Consider the following 12,220-nt stretch of genomic DNA (forward strand, 5'->3'; position numbering starts at 1 on the left):
TCTTTTTTTTTTTATTTTTTATTTTTTAACACCACTTCTTGCAGGAAGAAGTTATTTATCCAGAATTAAAACATCTGGTTATTGTGCTCCCTAAATAAGTTAGTATAAAGAGGAAAACACACTGCCTTGTTGTCTCCATCAAATGAAAGGGAGAGCATGCCCTCTGGCTCCACCCAGCAGCAAGGTGACAAACTTTCCCCAGTAAAAGTTTTTGCAAGATGTGCAGAATAGATGTTTTTGTCACAGAGCTTTCTGGGACCACAGGTGGAAAAGAGAAGTACTAATTTTATCTTGCATCTTGCTTCTCCTCATCATTATAGAATGAAAACACCAGAGGTAATAAAGGTGTCCTCAGTCCAGAGTGCTTCTGTACAGGAAGACCAGTGTCTCATGAGTCCACCAGCTTACCTCTCTGCTTACCCAGAGGCTTTATTTATATAATTCAGCTGTATGTACAAATTATCTGAAAAAAGTGGCATTGCATAATGCTAAGATGCTGCTGGAGGCAGGGAGGATCACAGTTAAATATCATTTCCAATTCTCCCATTTATCAACTCTTGTCAGAAAGCTGGGAACTGTGCTACACACTTATTGTACTCTCACAGTTGCTGATCCTGCAGCAACTATAAATATGCTTGAGGAATGGTTTTAGTTATAGATGGAACAGCCATTCCTACCAGGCATCCGTGAGGAAAAGCAAGAATTCAGTCATGACGTGCATGGATAATGGTGAGGTGGCGTGGCTGAATGTTTGCTGTTGACTTCCACAGTAGTCCTGGATTTCATTGTTGCTGCTCTAGGAAGTCCCATAAGCAGAGGGACTTGTGGGATGACTCCCAGCCATCTCCTAACCTTTTTCTGTGCTCTATGTGGTGCTCTCGTCCTCTTCTATCTGTCTTTCTCTCCCACCTTAAGAGCTCTTACAGTCTTCCTAAGGTTCTGGGAATATCTCAGTTGATCAAAAATCTTTGCCCTCTGATCAAAGTTTCAAGTTCAAACTTTGATATTACCATGTATTGCAGAGCCACTAGACCTGATTCAAAATGGAACAGGAAACTGTCCTGAGCAAGACATGCTCTCTGATAGATGATGCAGAAGAAACTGGAATTCCATCTTTGCAGAAGACCAAATATTTGGCTCTAAAAATGGTAATGTCTCCATTAACATCTCCCTTGCATATAGATGGTTGGGTGCAAAGCTCTAGCTTCTCCCTCTGCTTGATTTTTGTGGTCTTTCCATCAGAAATGATGCTGGATGATCATGGTGGGATAGAGCAGCAGTTCTATGCAACCAAAATAACCCGCAAAACAGATGCAATGCAAACAGTATCAAACGAGGGGTACACTCCACAGACAGAGCTCAAGATTTGCCCCTATGGTTCAAGAACAGGGCTGTTGGATTGGTATTATAGAGATCTGGGCAGTGTACCCAAATCTGCTGTTGACCTGTCAAGTATCCTTGAGCAAATCACTCCACCCTTCTGCTCCTTCTCTCTCCTCCCAGCACTTACTTTGACTATTTAGGCAAGAAACTTTCCGTTCCAATATGTGCACACAGTGTTTATCATGTCGGTGCATCCTGAGGCTACTGGAATACAAATAATAAAGAGCAGTAATAACTGGTTGCCAATCAGCAGAGAATCAGGTTTTCAGTCTCTAAATCAGTTTGAAATTGTTTTTCTCTTGCTTTGAATAATGTGCTGGGAATATGTAAAATGAAGTCTTATTTTTTTCTTTTTTTTTTTTTTTTTTGACTAGCAGTAAAAATACCTTTTATCAGCATCCCAAAATGTGATTAATGCTAATCCTGACCTTTCAAAAGTTCCATGCCAGGCAGCTGATGATGCTTCTGTGTTGTAAAAAATCAAACAGAAAGGTGTTTCTATCTACAATGAAGTGTTCTTTATTAATGAATGATTTGCTTACCAGGAACTCCAAGAATTCCTTTGCACTCTCTTTTTACAAACCTGGGGGTGTTTAATCATGTGGAGTGGATTGAACACATGAATATATTTATGAATTTTTCAGCTTTTCCCACCCGCTCCTTCTCAAAAGTTGGAATACAAACTCTATTAGTTTATTACAGTAGGTCACAGATCATTTTTTCACCTTCCCATAACCAGCACCTGGGTTATCAAGTAAATTAATAACTCGGCTCAATCAAAATGCTGATGTACAGCTTTAGCTCTTTCTGAGATTCTCCGCAACAGGAGAGAAATACATATTTGCAAAATCATGGTCCAGTAAAGACAACAGCTGTATTGCTCAGCTACTGAAATAAAGTGGATAATAAAAGTGTCTGAAGGCATAGCTATGGGCTCAGGCAGGTCTATGGCTCTAAACCTGGGCCTTCCAGGGTGGTGACAAGCTTCTCATGCATTTCTTTTTTTTTTTCTCATTTGTTTCTTCTGTGAATAAAGTCATATCCAAAAGACCAGTAGTTCCTTGCCATCATAAACACATACAAAAGAAATTGCAGATATGCATAAATCTGAGGAGAGTGCATTTCATAAGGGGGCACCCAGCTCAAGGGTTATGCTTCATCAGGATGTCAGCATCTCTGGTACTATGTGCTTTGTGGACTCAGGCAAACATGATTTTATATCAAAGTTCCATTAACAAGAAGAGATCAAAAAATTGAAGCTGCCTGCAGATACCATGTGCTTTTCTGTACTAACTTTATTTCTATGCACTGGAAAAGTTAAAGCAGAAAGAGGAATAGGACTGGAAATACGGACCTACATTCTGTTCCAGCTTGAGAAGAGCACTGTTTCTGATGGTAAACGAAACTGATCAATCCTGGACTTACCTGGTGCTAACTCTAACTCTCTTACCTGGTGGTAACTCTATATTCATATGCAGGGTATCCAGCTTCCCTAAATGTGCAACAGTGTTCTCAGGCCCTACTCCAAGCAGCACTCCTAGAGAATCAGTTGGCTGCACTGGACAGGGTCTCTTCTTTTTTTCTCATTGCTTATTGGCAGTAAATAATAAATATTTTAAAGAAATAAAGGCTAATATCATGTAGACAATGGTGAAGGTTGCCCCCACACTGTTAAGTGTCTTAAGTCTTATTAATTGTTCTTGGGAGAAACTTGCTTCTCTCAGGTGGTGCTAATAGGAACTTGGCCTACTGTTTGGAGATCGGAAGCTCATTTAACTTCAATGTCTTCTGTAGGCAGTTTCACTAAAATAAGTGAAACAACATTCCTTTACAGGACCTATACAGGACTGTGAAGTGCAGTGCATGATCAGAGTGAAGAGGACAGGAGGTAAGTAGTATAAATGAATGCAGAGATGGTGTTCTCAATGAGAGCAGGAACAGAGGCTCACAGTTAAGACAGATCTTTGTGTGCAAGAACGGGAAGAATGAAAAACATGGGTCTGATGATTGTTTATTTATGGTCAACACTAGGAAGATGTTTGTACTACTAACCAGAAAACCTTGTAAAACATGAAAATACCTTAGACTCTTCAAGGAATTTCAAGTCCAAGGACAGATTGGCATTTTCCTCTAGACATTATGAAGGCAAGATTCTTTAAAGATAGAAACTGAGACACCACAAGAAATCCTACCTCATTTACAAATGCAACATTTTCAGATTATCAAAATGTACTGCCAAAGGGTTATCTGAATTCATCAAGGTCTTTGAGATTCACAGACTGGGGATATGAAAGAATTGTAAAATGTATTTTTTATTTAACATTATTCCTACTTGTGAGTAATTTAGACCACTTATCTCCAATCACATTTCTATTGACTACTTGCATTATCTATGATGGGGATGTCTCACACCATTAGAGACTTACATTCTGAATAATTAGGCTGTGAAAATCTAACTGCAGCATTTATTATTATTGTTATTATTAGCACTCTTCCATTCTGTTGTATAAATTCCATTCAGTATTAGTCTGTTTTCTTGGTGAACAATGATCATTCAAATAAAATCATTTCTGTGCAAAATGCTTTTCATCATGTGATTTAACAGACCATAAAATATCTTGTGTTGATTTTTTAGATTTTCAGTTTAGTGTTGATGTTACAATGACATTAAGACCTTCTTTGCATCACTCCTGGAATATTTATCTGAAAGCACTTTCTTCTTCTTCTCCTTTCCAGTCCTTTTCAGCTATCCTTTAGGTTCTGTGTTCATCTTCCTCCTTTACTGTATAATGCTTCTTTTGCTATAGATTTGGCTAGTAGGCTTTTGCTACCTGAAGTGTCACTCTTTGAAGTACTCTGGAGATCCCACCTCTAGGAGACAAACCCTACTGAGAAGGTCCTTGCTCTGTGTTGCCCGGCTTTGTTGTTGGTTTCTCTCTATTCTCTGGCCACGGTGCTGAACATTGCTGGACAGCAAGCAGGACACTGTCCACAGCAGAGCCAGTCAAGAAGAGAGCCAAGGCACAAGGCTAAGTGATGCCTGGTAATGATTATCTCTGCCGCTAAGATGTTGACTTTGGTTCAGTCCAGTCAGTCCCACATCAACATCTGGGCACAGCTCAGGGGCTAATCCAGACTGGAAATGATTCCCATTAGGCATCATAGACAAAGCCATCACAACTGGGCTGTTCCACGATGCCCATGAGGAGTCTAAAGCCTGTTTATTTACTAGTGTAGACTGAGAGTGTTGTCATGAAAAGATAATTTTATCCTGTCATGTCCTGTCAGCTCATAAGGTCTAGTTCATACAGCTTTTCTGTAAGACATATGGAGGACATCTGTAGGATGTGTGGGCTCCAATGTTTATGAATAAAATAAATAATATTAAAGAAGTAGTGTGACTGCTACTCAACTGTCTTGAAATGTGAATGTCACAAAGATGTCTTTGGACAAAAAAAAAAGATGGGTAAGTACTTTTCCATTTCCAGCTTAGAAAACAGGTATAGGAGGAGTCAGTCAAGTGCTGTTCTTCTGCCCCCCCTGTATAGGGCCCTGCTCAGAAAGCCTTTCCCTTCCCTTCGTTAAGGCCTTCTGACTAATGGTAAAGGAAGTGAAGATCAGATTTGCTTGGTGACTCTCCAGCTTAATTTTTCAAATGGCCACTTGTATTTGCCATTCACCTCACAAATCATTGACTTTCCACTACCTTGTGCATTCTCTGCACTCCAGTAAACTCTGCTCATTTATCTGCAACTTGCTAAAAAAACATTTTTTTCCCCACAACAAAATGCTGCTGTCAAACACTTCAAATCATCTCATCCATCAAATGCTCTGTGTGTGTGCATGTGCATGCCCACATGTACAGCAGGTTAAGCATGTAGTATGTACAGTGGTAACTCCGAGTCTAGGAGTTGAGCTGAACTCTTCTCTCTTCTGGGTTTCTCTGGCCCAATATTAATCACACAGACAAAAAAAAAAAAAAAAAAAAAAAATTGCCTGAAGCATACTTGAAAACCACTGCACAGAGTTTGCAAAGGACACAGTTTCCTTCCAATAGTCCAGTCCCTGCCCCATAGGACAAGCACTATGTCCTCATACTGCCCTGCATCACCTTTTGGAAATTGGCACTGTGCTGCGTCCTTGTGGAATGACCTTTCCTCTAGAAGCACTGGCTGATCCAGTCCTATTTTCATTGGAACAATGTAATTATCCATTAATTATCCATTTAAGCTCTTTCAAACTGCATCTCTCCCCACCATAGTCCATTTATTTAAATTATAATCATTCATTTGGAATAGGAAATGTAGGCTTTTATTTAATTTTATAATCATATCTATTAGAATCATATTCTAAAAAATGAGTAGGCTAGGATTCTTTTTTTTTTTTTTTTTCCATTGTCACATCCTCAGGCTATTTGCTTTGAGTTGGCCAAGTCTGGAGAATTTCGGTCAAAAGGTGATGAAAAAGTAAAAATGGAAATGTAATACCAAAATATTTAATAATGTAAACTCTCGCTGTCCCCAGAAGCCAGTCCTGTTCTTGCTTATGCTGGAGAAAATAAAATGGGGCCCCTATTAAAGGACCTGACTATATTTTTATGAGGTAATAGATGCATTTGTGACAACATTCAAGTATATGAATGTTTCATCAGTTAGTTTGGGGAGAACTAACAGCTTGCTATGCAATAATGAAATTCTGTGAAAAAGAAATATTTTGCCTAGGGAAATGTGTTCATATTTTCACCTGGTCTTGCTGTAAATACATAAGTAAGTGGGAAGGAGCCTACTTGTGATGGTCCTGTTCTTGTCTTTAATCCCATCAGTTTCTGCTGCTTTTCTGCTGAAATTCTCCAACCCCACTGAAAATATATCCCCCCGTGAACATTTGCAAACACAAGGAAGTTTCACCACAGACTGTGAGGAAAAACAACAAGAAATTCTGCATACTTCATTATTTCAAGAGTGCTTAGTTTTATTGCCCAAATTTAATCCAACTCTAGTAAGTGTAATTCTACTGTTTGTGCTTTACCTCAGCAACTCATATCTGGTCCCTTGCTCTGCCAAAACACTTGCTGGGGTGAGTTGCCTTCCTTCCATAAAGTTTTCCCTTGTGATCATTAGTTTTAAGCCTTGATCTAAAACTTACTGAAAGTGATGGGAACATTTTCTAGGATCTCAACTGACTCCTCAGTGTTTCAGGGAGCAGTTTGCAGATTTTAGGGGAGTTCCAACTCTGTCAAGCAATACTCACATCCATTTTGGACATATGAAGGAAAGTTTATGGCAGGAAAAGAAGGCCAGATCAGTCAGACACCCCAATCAGTATTTTTGGGTGGATAATCTGAGATTCAGAAAAGGGAGGAAAGACTACACTGAAATACCTTGTGGCTGCATAAGCAAACCTGATATATTCTGGGGTGTTCTACTTGCCCCAGTTTACCTCCTATCTGACTTGTGATATGAATTACTGCTGTCCCTGATGATTTTATTTGCAAAAATTCTATGTGCTGTGTTTGTTGCAAGTCACATTGGCAGGAGGGGGACTGTGGAGGGAGGCATTTTGCGTCATAGAAATAACAAAATCATCACTGTAATGCCTCTTTGATTTATTGTTGCAGCTTTTGGCCTCAATGACTTCGGTATCTTTGCACAGCATCTGCTCCGGATGCTGGTGTTTACCCTGATTCAAGCAGCTGTGGCAAACTAGCACCCCTCAGCCTCCAGAGGAAGCCAAGATTGGCCTCATGTTTGAGGTTTATTCCCCAGTCTTGGAACATCTGGAGTTATTTGCTGCTAATGCAGCATCCTGCATCGCTGGCAGGAGTCCCATGTCCAGGGGAGGGGTGACAATATATATTTTATTAAGAAAAAAGCTTTCTCTGTGGTCTGATCTCATCATCTGTGCCTGGAAATTCAGAGCTAGACATGGATTTGGAGATACAGTGCCAAAGCAATGAGGATGGCAGGTGGCCTCATGAAGCTGCTGCTCCATCCCAATACCCTTGGATGGAAGCACTCTTCTGCCCTCACAGATGCATCAGTTTATTGACATGGGAAGCACTATCTCTTCTAAGTAGACATGATCTCCTCATCCCGTTGAAGGATCATCATTATCAGGGGTCATTCCTACCCATACTTAAACCCCTCTGTTTTCCTTTCTAGGCACCTCTTCCTTCTCTGAGAGTGGGACTTGCACAGGGGTGGTCCATGGCTTGGAAACACACAATTCCTCTCAACCCTTATTTGCAGGGAATGATAGAATCATTATGGTTGGAAAAGACCTTCAAGATCATTAAGTCCAACTGTAAACCCATAATCATCATCTTGCTAACAAGACGTTTCTGCTGACAGAAAAGATATGATTCCAACGTTCTTGGAGAGCCAGTGGCCTGGTAGACCTACTTTCATGTGATAATGATGGTTCAGGTCATGAAGCAGTAGTTCTTTTTACTGATTCCTGCAGAAGTTAATGGCTTCAGTTGAAGGGGTCCATCCTAGGAAAAAGTCCCTATTCTGAATCAGATGTGGCAGGGGCATGAAATCTGGCTTCACAAATGCCAAGAGATCATCTTAACTCCAAGGCGGAGAAGAGAAAAAGCTTTTCTCTTCTGCCCTGTCTCTCTGTCCCTTTCTCTCACCCATATGCATTTTAGGATCAACCCGTAGAGTTTGAATTCATAAAATAGAAATGTTTTTGAATTCTTACAGGGTATAAAACAGTGTTTTTTCAACACCACCTACAAGGACATTACTGCCTGTAGAGACAGCCAACATTGTAGATTTAATTCAATGAAATTTGTAGATAAAGAAAGCCCATACCATTTTCTCCTCCATGGTGATTTTACTCCAACAGAGAGGTCAAGGTGCTCTTGTCTTTAGCTAGATTTGTGCCAGGCTGTGGGTATGACTCTCTTCAGCTGCTAATTCCAATGTCCAAGACAGTGTGATGTTTTCCCCAAGGAAGCCAACTCTGTTTGTAATGGGAATTACCAGCATTTTGGTGCCAAAGTGAGTGGTTTGAAAAACCACCATTTGTAGTGTTGCTGCGGTACTGCTGTATCACATAATCACAAAATGGTTAAGGTTGGAAGAGACCTCTAGAGATCATCTAGTCCAACCCCCCTACTCCAGCAGGGACACCCAGAGCACGTGGCACAGGACGGCATCCAGGAGGGTTTTGAAGACCTCCAGAGAAGGAGACTCCACAACCTCCCTGGGCAGCCTGTTCCACTGCTCCGTCACCCTCATAGGAAAGATGTTCTTCCTCATATGGACAGGGAACTTTCTATGTTTCAACTTATACCCATTGCTCCTTGTTCTATCACTGACTACCACTAAGAAGAGTTTGGCCCCCTCCTCCCTTCATTCTCCCCTCAGATACTTGGACATATTGACCAGATCCCTTCTCAAATTTCCCTTCCCCAGATTAAAAAGGCCCTACTCACTCAGTCTCTCCTTGTAAGAGAGATGTTCCACTTCCTTAATCATCTTTTTTGTCCTCTGTTGGACCCTCTCTAGAAGCTCATGTCCATCCTATACGGGGGAGCCCAGAACTGCACACAGTACTCCAGGTGTGGCCTCACCAGAACTGAGTAGAGGGGCAGAATCACTTCCCTTGACAACACTCCTGCTAATGCAGGCCAGGATCCCATTGGTCGTCTTGGCCACAAGGGCACACTGCTCACTCATGGTTAACTTGCTGTCAGCCAAGACGCTCAGGTCTCTCTCTGTGGAGCTGTACTCCACCAGGTCAACCCCTGTACAGATGTCTGGGGTTATTCCTCCCTAGGCGCAGGATCCTGCACTTGTCCTTGTTGAACAATGTTTTAACTTCATCCTGTCAACGCTACCCCTAACGTCATCTATGAATGCTCAGGGAAATTGAGATGATGAGCCTGACATTGTGAAACACCATCAAGCTCAGGTAGAAATGGGAGTTCCAGGTCAAAATTAGGAATTCTGAAGCTGTTACCCCTGGAAACAGGCTTGCTAGTTTAATGAAATAAGAAACGGTTGAAATCATGTGCTTGAAGATATGAGCAACAGAGCTACTGGAATCTTACTGCTCTTCTGTCATCAAGTATGTTTCTTTCTTTATGTGTCTCCTGTAGATGTGTCTTCTCCTCTACCTTAAAATTCTAGGAAAACATATGTTGCTTCCTCTGACATAATCTCTATTGGACTGACTGCAGCACAGTACCTTCAGCTCCAAAATCTTTTCCCTCAGATTCACCGTGCATAAACCAATTTAGATCATTTTAGCTAGGCCATTCTACTTTAGTATATTTCTTCATGTTAAAATGGGCCAAGGGAATCCTGAGAACATTAAACTCTCTCGTTTGAAATCTCTGAACTGTTCCTACGTTGCCCTTAGCTGGTCTGCCTAAACCATCCTATAAGCTTCTCAGTCCCTCTGACTTTCATCTACCTCCTCCCTGAAAAACACATTAATAGGCTGTTTTCCAAGTTGCGGAGGGCTGAATTATTTGTTGTGAATGGATGAACAGCTGATCTCTTGTTGCCTATCCCTGACCAGACCCAGTGGATTTTGTTGAATGCTTATCATAATTCATAATTATCCTCTGGTTAGTTTGGATAAACTGCTTCCAAACAGTGGGCAGTTCCCGAATCATTCCTTGTTGTGGCTTGCCCCAGATTGGTGGTGGTGAAAGAAAAGCTACGGGAGCCATGTACTCTTGCTACCAAATGGCTGTCTGAAGCTTCAGAAAGAAGGGGAAGATGAAGGATGGGAAGTTCCCACCCTTCTTCCTTTTCTCCTGCAGATACTGTTTCTCTCATGTATATGTGGGTTTTTGTTGGAGGAACAGATGAGACATGAACATTTGAGTGTACAACCAACCTTTCTTTTGTGGGAACGTTTCTGAGCAGCAGTCAGTAAGGGATGTGGACACTGTCACCCAGAACAGCTGCGTGGGATTCAGAGGAACATGTGTGCAAGTGGCTACGCTCATTGCAAATGTCTCTGCTTTCCTGCTATTCAGCTCCTTCTCTAAAAAAATACTATTCTGTGCTTCCTCTCATTGGGGAATTTGGAGCTGGGTTTGGGGATCTTGTAACAAATCTCAGACTTGGAGGTGAGGATGAACATCTGGTGCCAAAGTTCAGCGCAAACACTGACTAGGCCATTGGGGAATCGGGGCTAGCATCAGGATTTGCATCTTGTCACATGAAATTGGAGGTCTGGATCTACGCGTTGGACCAAATTTAATTTTAAATAGAAAGAGGCGTTCCTCCTAGCACAGCTTTCCTAAAACCTGCATTTTGAGCAACCTTGAAGATCCACAGTCTTTGTGGACTGACCTAGCAAGTCTTCTGCAGATTAACCCAGGTTAAAGAGGAATAATTTGCCTTCCCAGCATCACCTCACTTAGTTTCCTCAAACTTGTTTCAAGAGACTTCAAAGTTTCTCACAAAGCCTCTCATGGCACACAACGAAACAACAACAGGTAATTACCTTGTGGAAATATGTCACTTTCCATATCCACAGGGAACAGGCAGATCTAAGCAGAGTTGTTAGCTGTGTCTCTCCACCTCTTTCTGCAAATCATATTGTTTGATGCTTCAAGAAAAAAAAAAGACGCCATTTAGTCAGTGGCAGGGGAAATTCCGTTTGCAAACAACGTGCAAACCTTCATGGACCATGGAAACAGAAGGGGCTAAGTATTTTAGATTTCTCAGTGCAGGAGAACATTTATCAGAGCACGCACAGACACAAAGAAATGAACTGGGAGTTTATAAAGGAGCTTCACTGAGAGAAAGAGAGAGATTGCCTTTCCATGCACGTGCCCAGCTATGGATCATGGGTATAGAGTGTAGTAAGCATTTCCGAGGCATAAACTCAGGAGAAATTAGGTGGAGTGATCCAAGCACACTCTGGAGGCAGGAAAACAGATCTTTATCCTTCTTTCACCCTCCAAGCCTTCTTCAGTTATTCTCTCCGCAGCATGAGAGAACCATAACTCCTATATAAATATATATTTATATATAGATATGTACTCCATGGTAAGTCCTATTTATATACATTATCCTCCATTATTCTCCAGTTGAAGTGCCTGCTGCAGAATCTTTATTCTTGGTACAAAGACTTTATTCTTGGTGGATGTTGCACAATGGACAGATGGATTATTCACATGCCAGGTGTCATTCCCGGCGCTAAGGCAAAAGGAAAAACAACCCCTCTTTTGCCTTCCAAATGAAACTGATCTGATCTGGAAGCTTTTGAGAGAGAAGAATATGGAGCATGACAGTCTGTCATTTCCACCTGCTCACTATTGTTGGGTTATTTCCGCTACCTAAAAAAAACCCCATAATTATTATCTCCCACCCACATAAGTGGGTAACGGACTGAGCACTGGTGAAGACTACATGCTCTGAGCTTGCCAGGCTACCAGTATAACCAGTGAAGAGGTCTGCTGTCCTTCACTTTGGAACTCTCTTCCTAAATTAAGCTAATAGAAACCTTGACTTTGAAGAAGAGTAGAACAGTAAAATGGTGTTTGTGATAAGGAGGGAGCCGTGGTTGGGTACCAAACACGGACAATGTTTGTAGCATTCCCTTTGAGGGACTTCTCCAGCTACTTATCCCTGAACCAGGCACTATACCATGAATACATTTAATTTTATTTTGCCCCTAGAGCAGGCTTTTAGCCGGACTCTCAGAAGCATCCTGCTCACTCCTGACTCAAATGAAGGGGAAAAAAAAAAACATTTTTACTCTTTCTAGAGAGAAATCTTCCTTAGAGCTCTCTCAAAGCTCGGGCTCTGCTTTGAGTGGGAGTCATGTGTTTGTGTCTACACAGTTCCATCAAGAACGGCAG

This window comes from Nothoprocta perdicaria, unplaced genomic scaffold (assembly GCF_003342845.1).
Source record: "Nothoprocta perdicaria isolate Ctin4 unplaced genomic scaffold, notPer1 scaffold_89, whole genome shotgun sequence".
NCBI classification, from domain to species: Eukaryota; Metazoa; Chordata; class Aves; order Tinamiformes; family Tinamidae; genus Nothoprocta; species Nothoprocta perdicaria.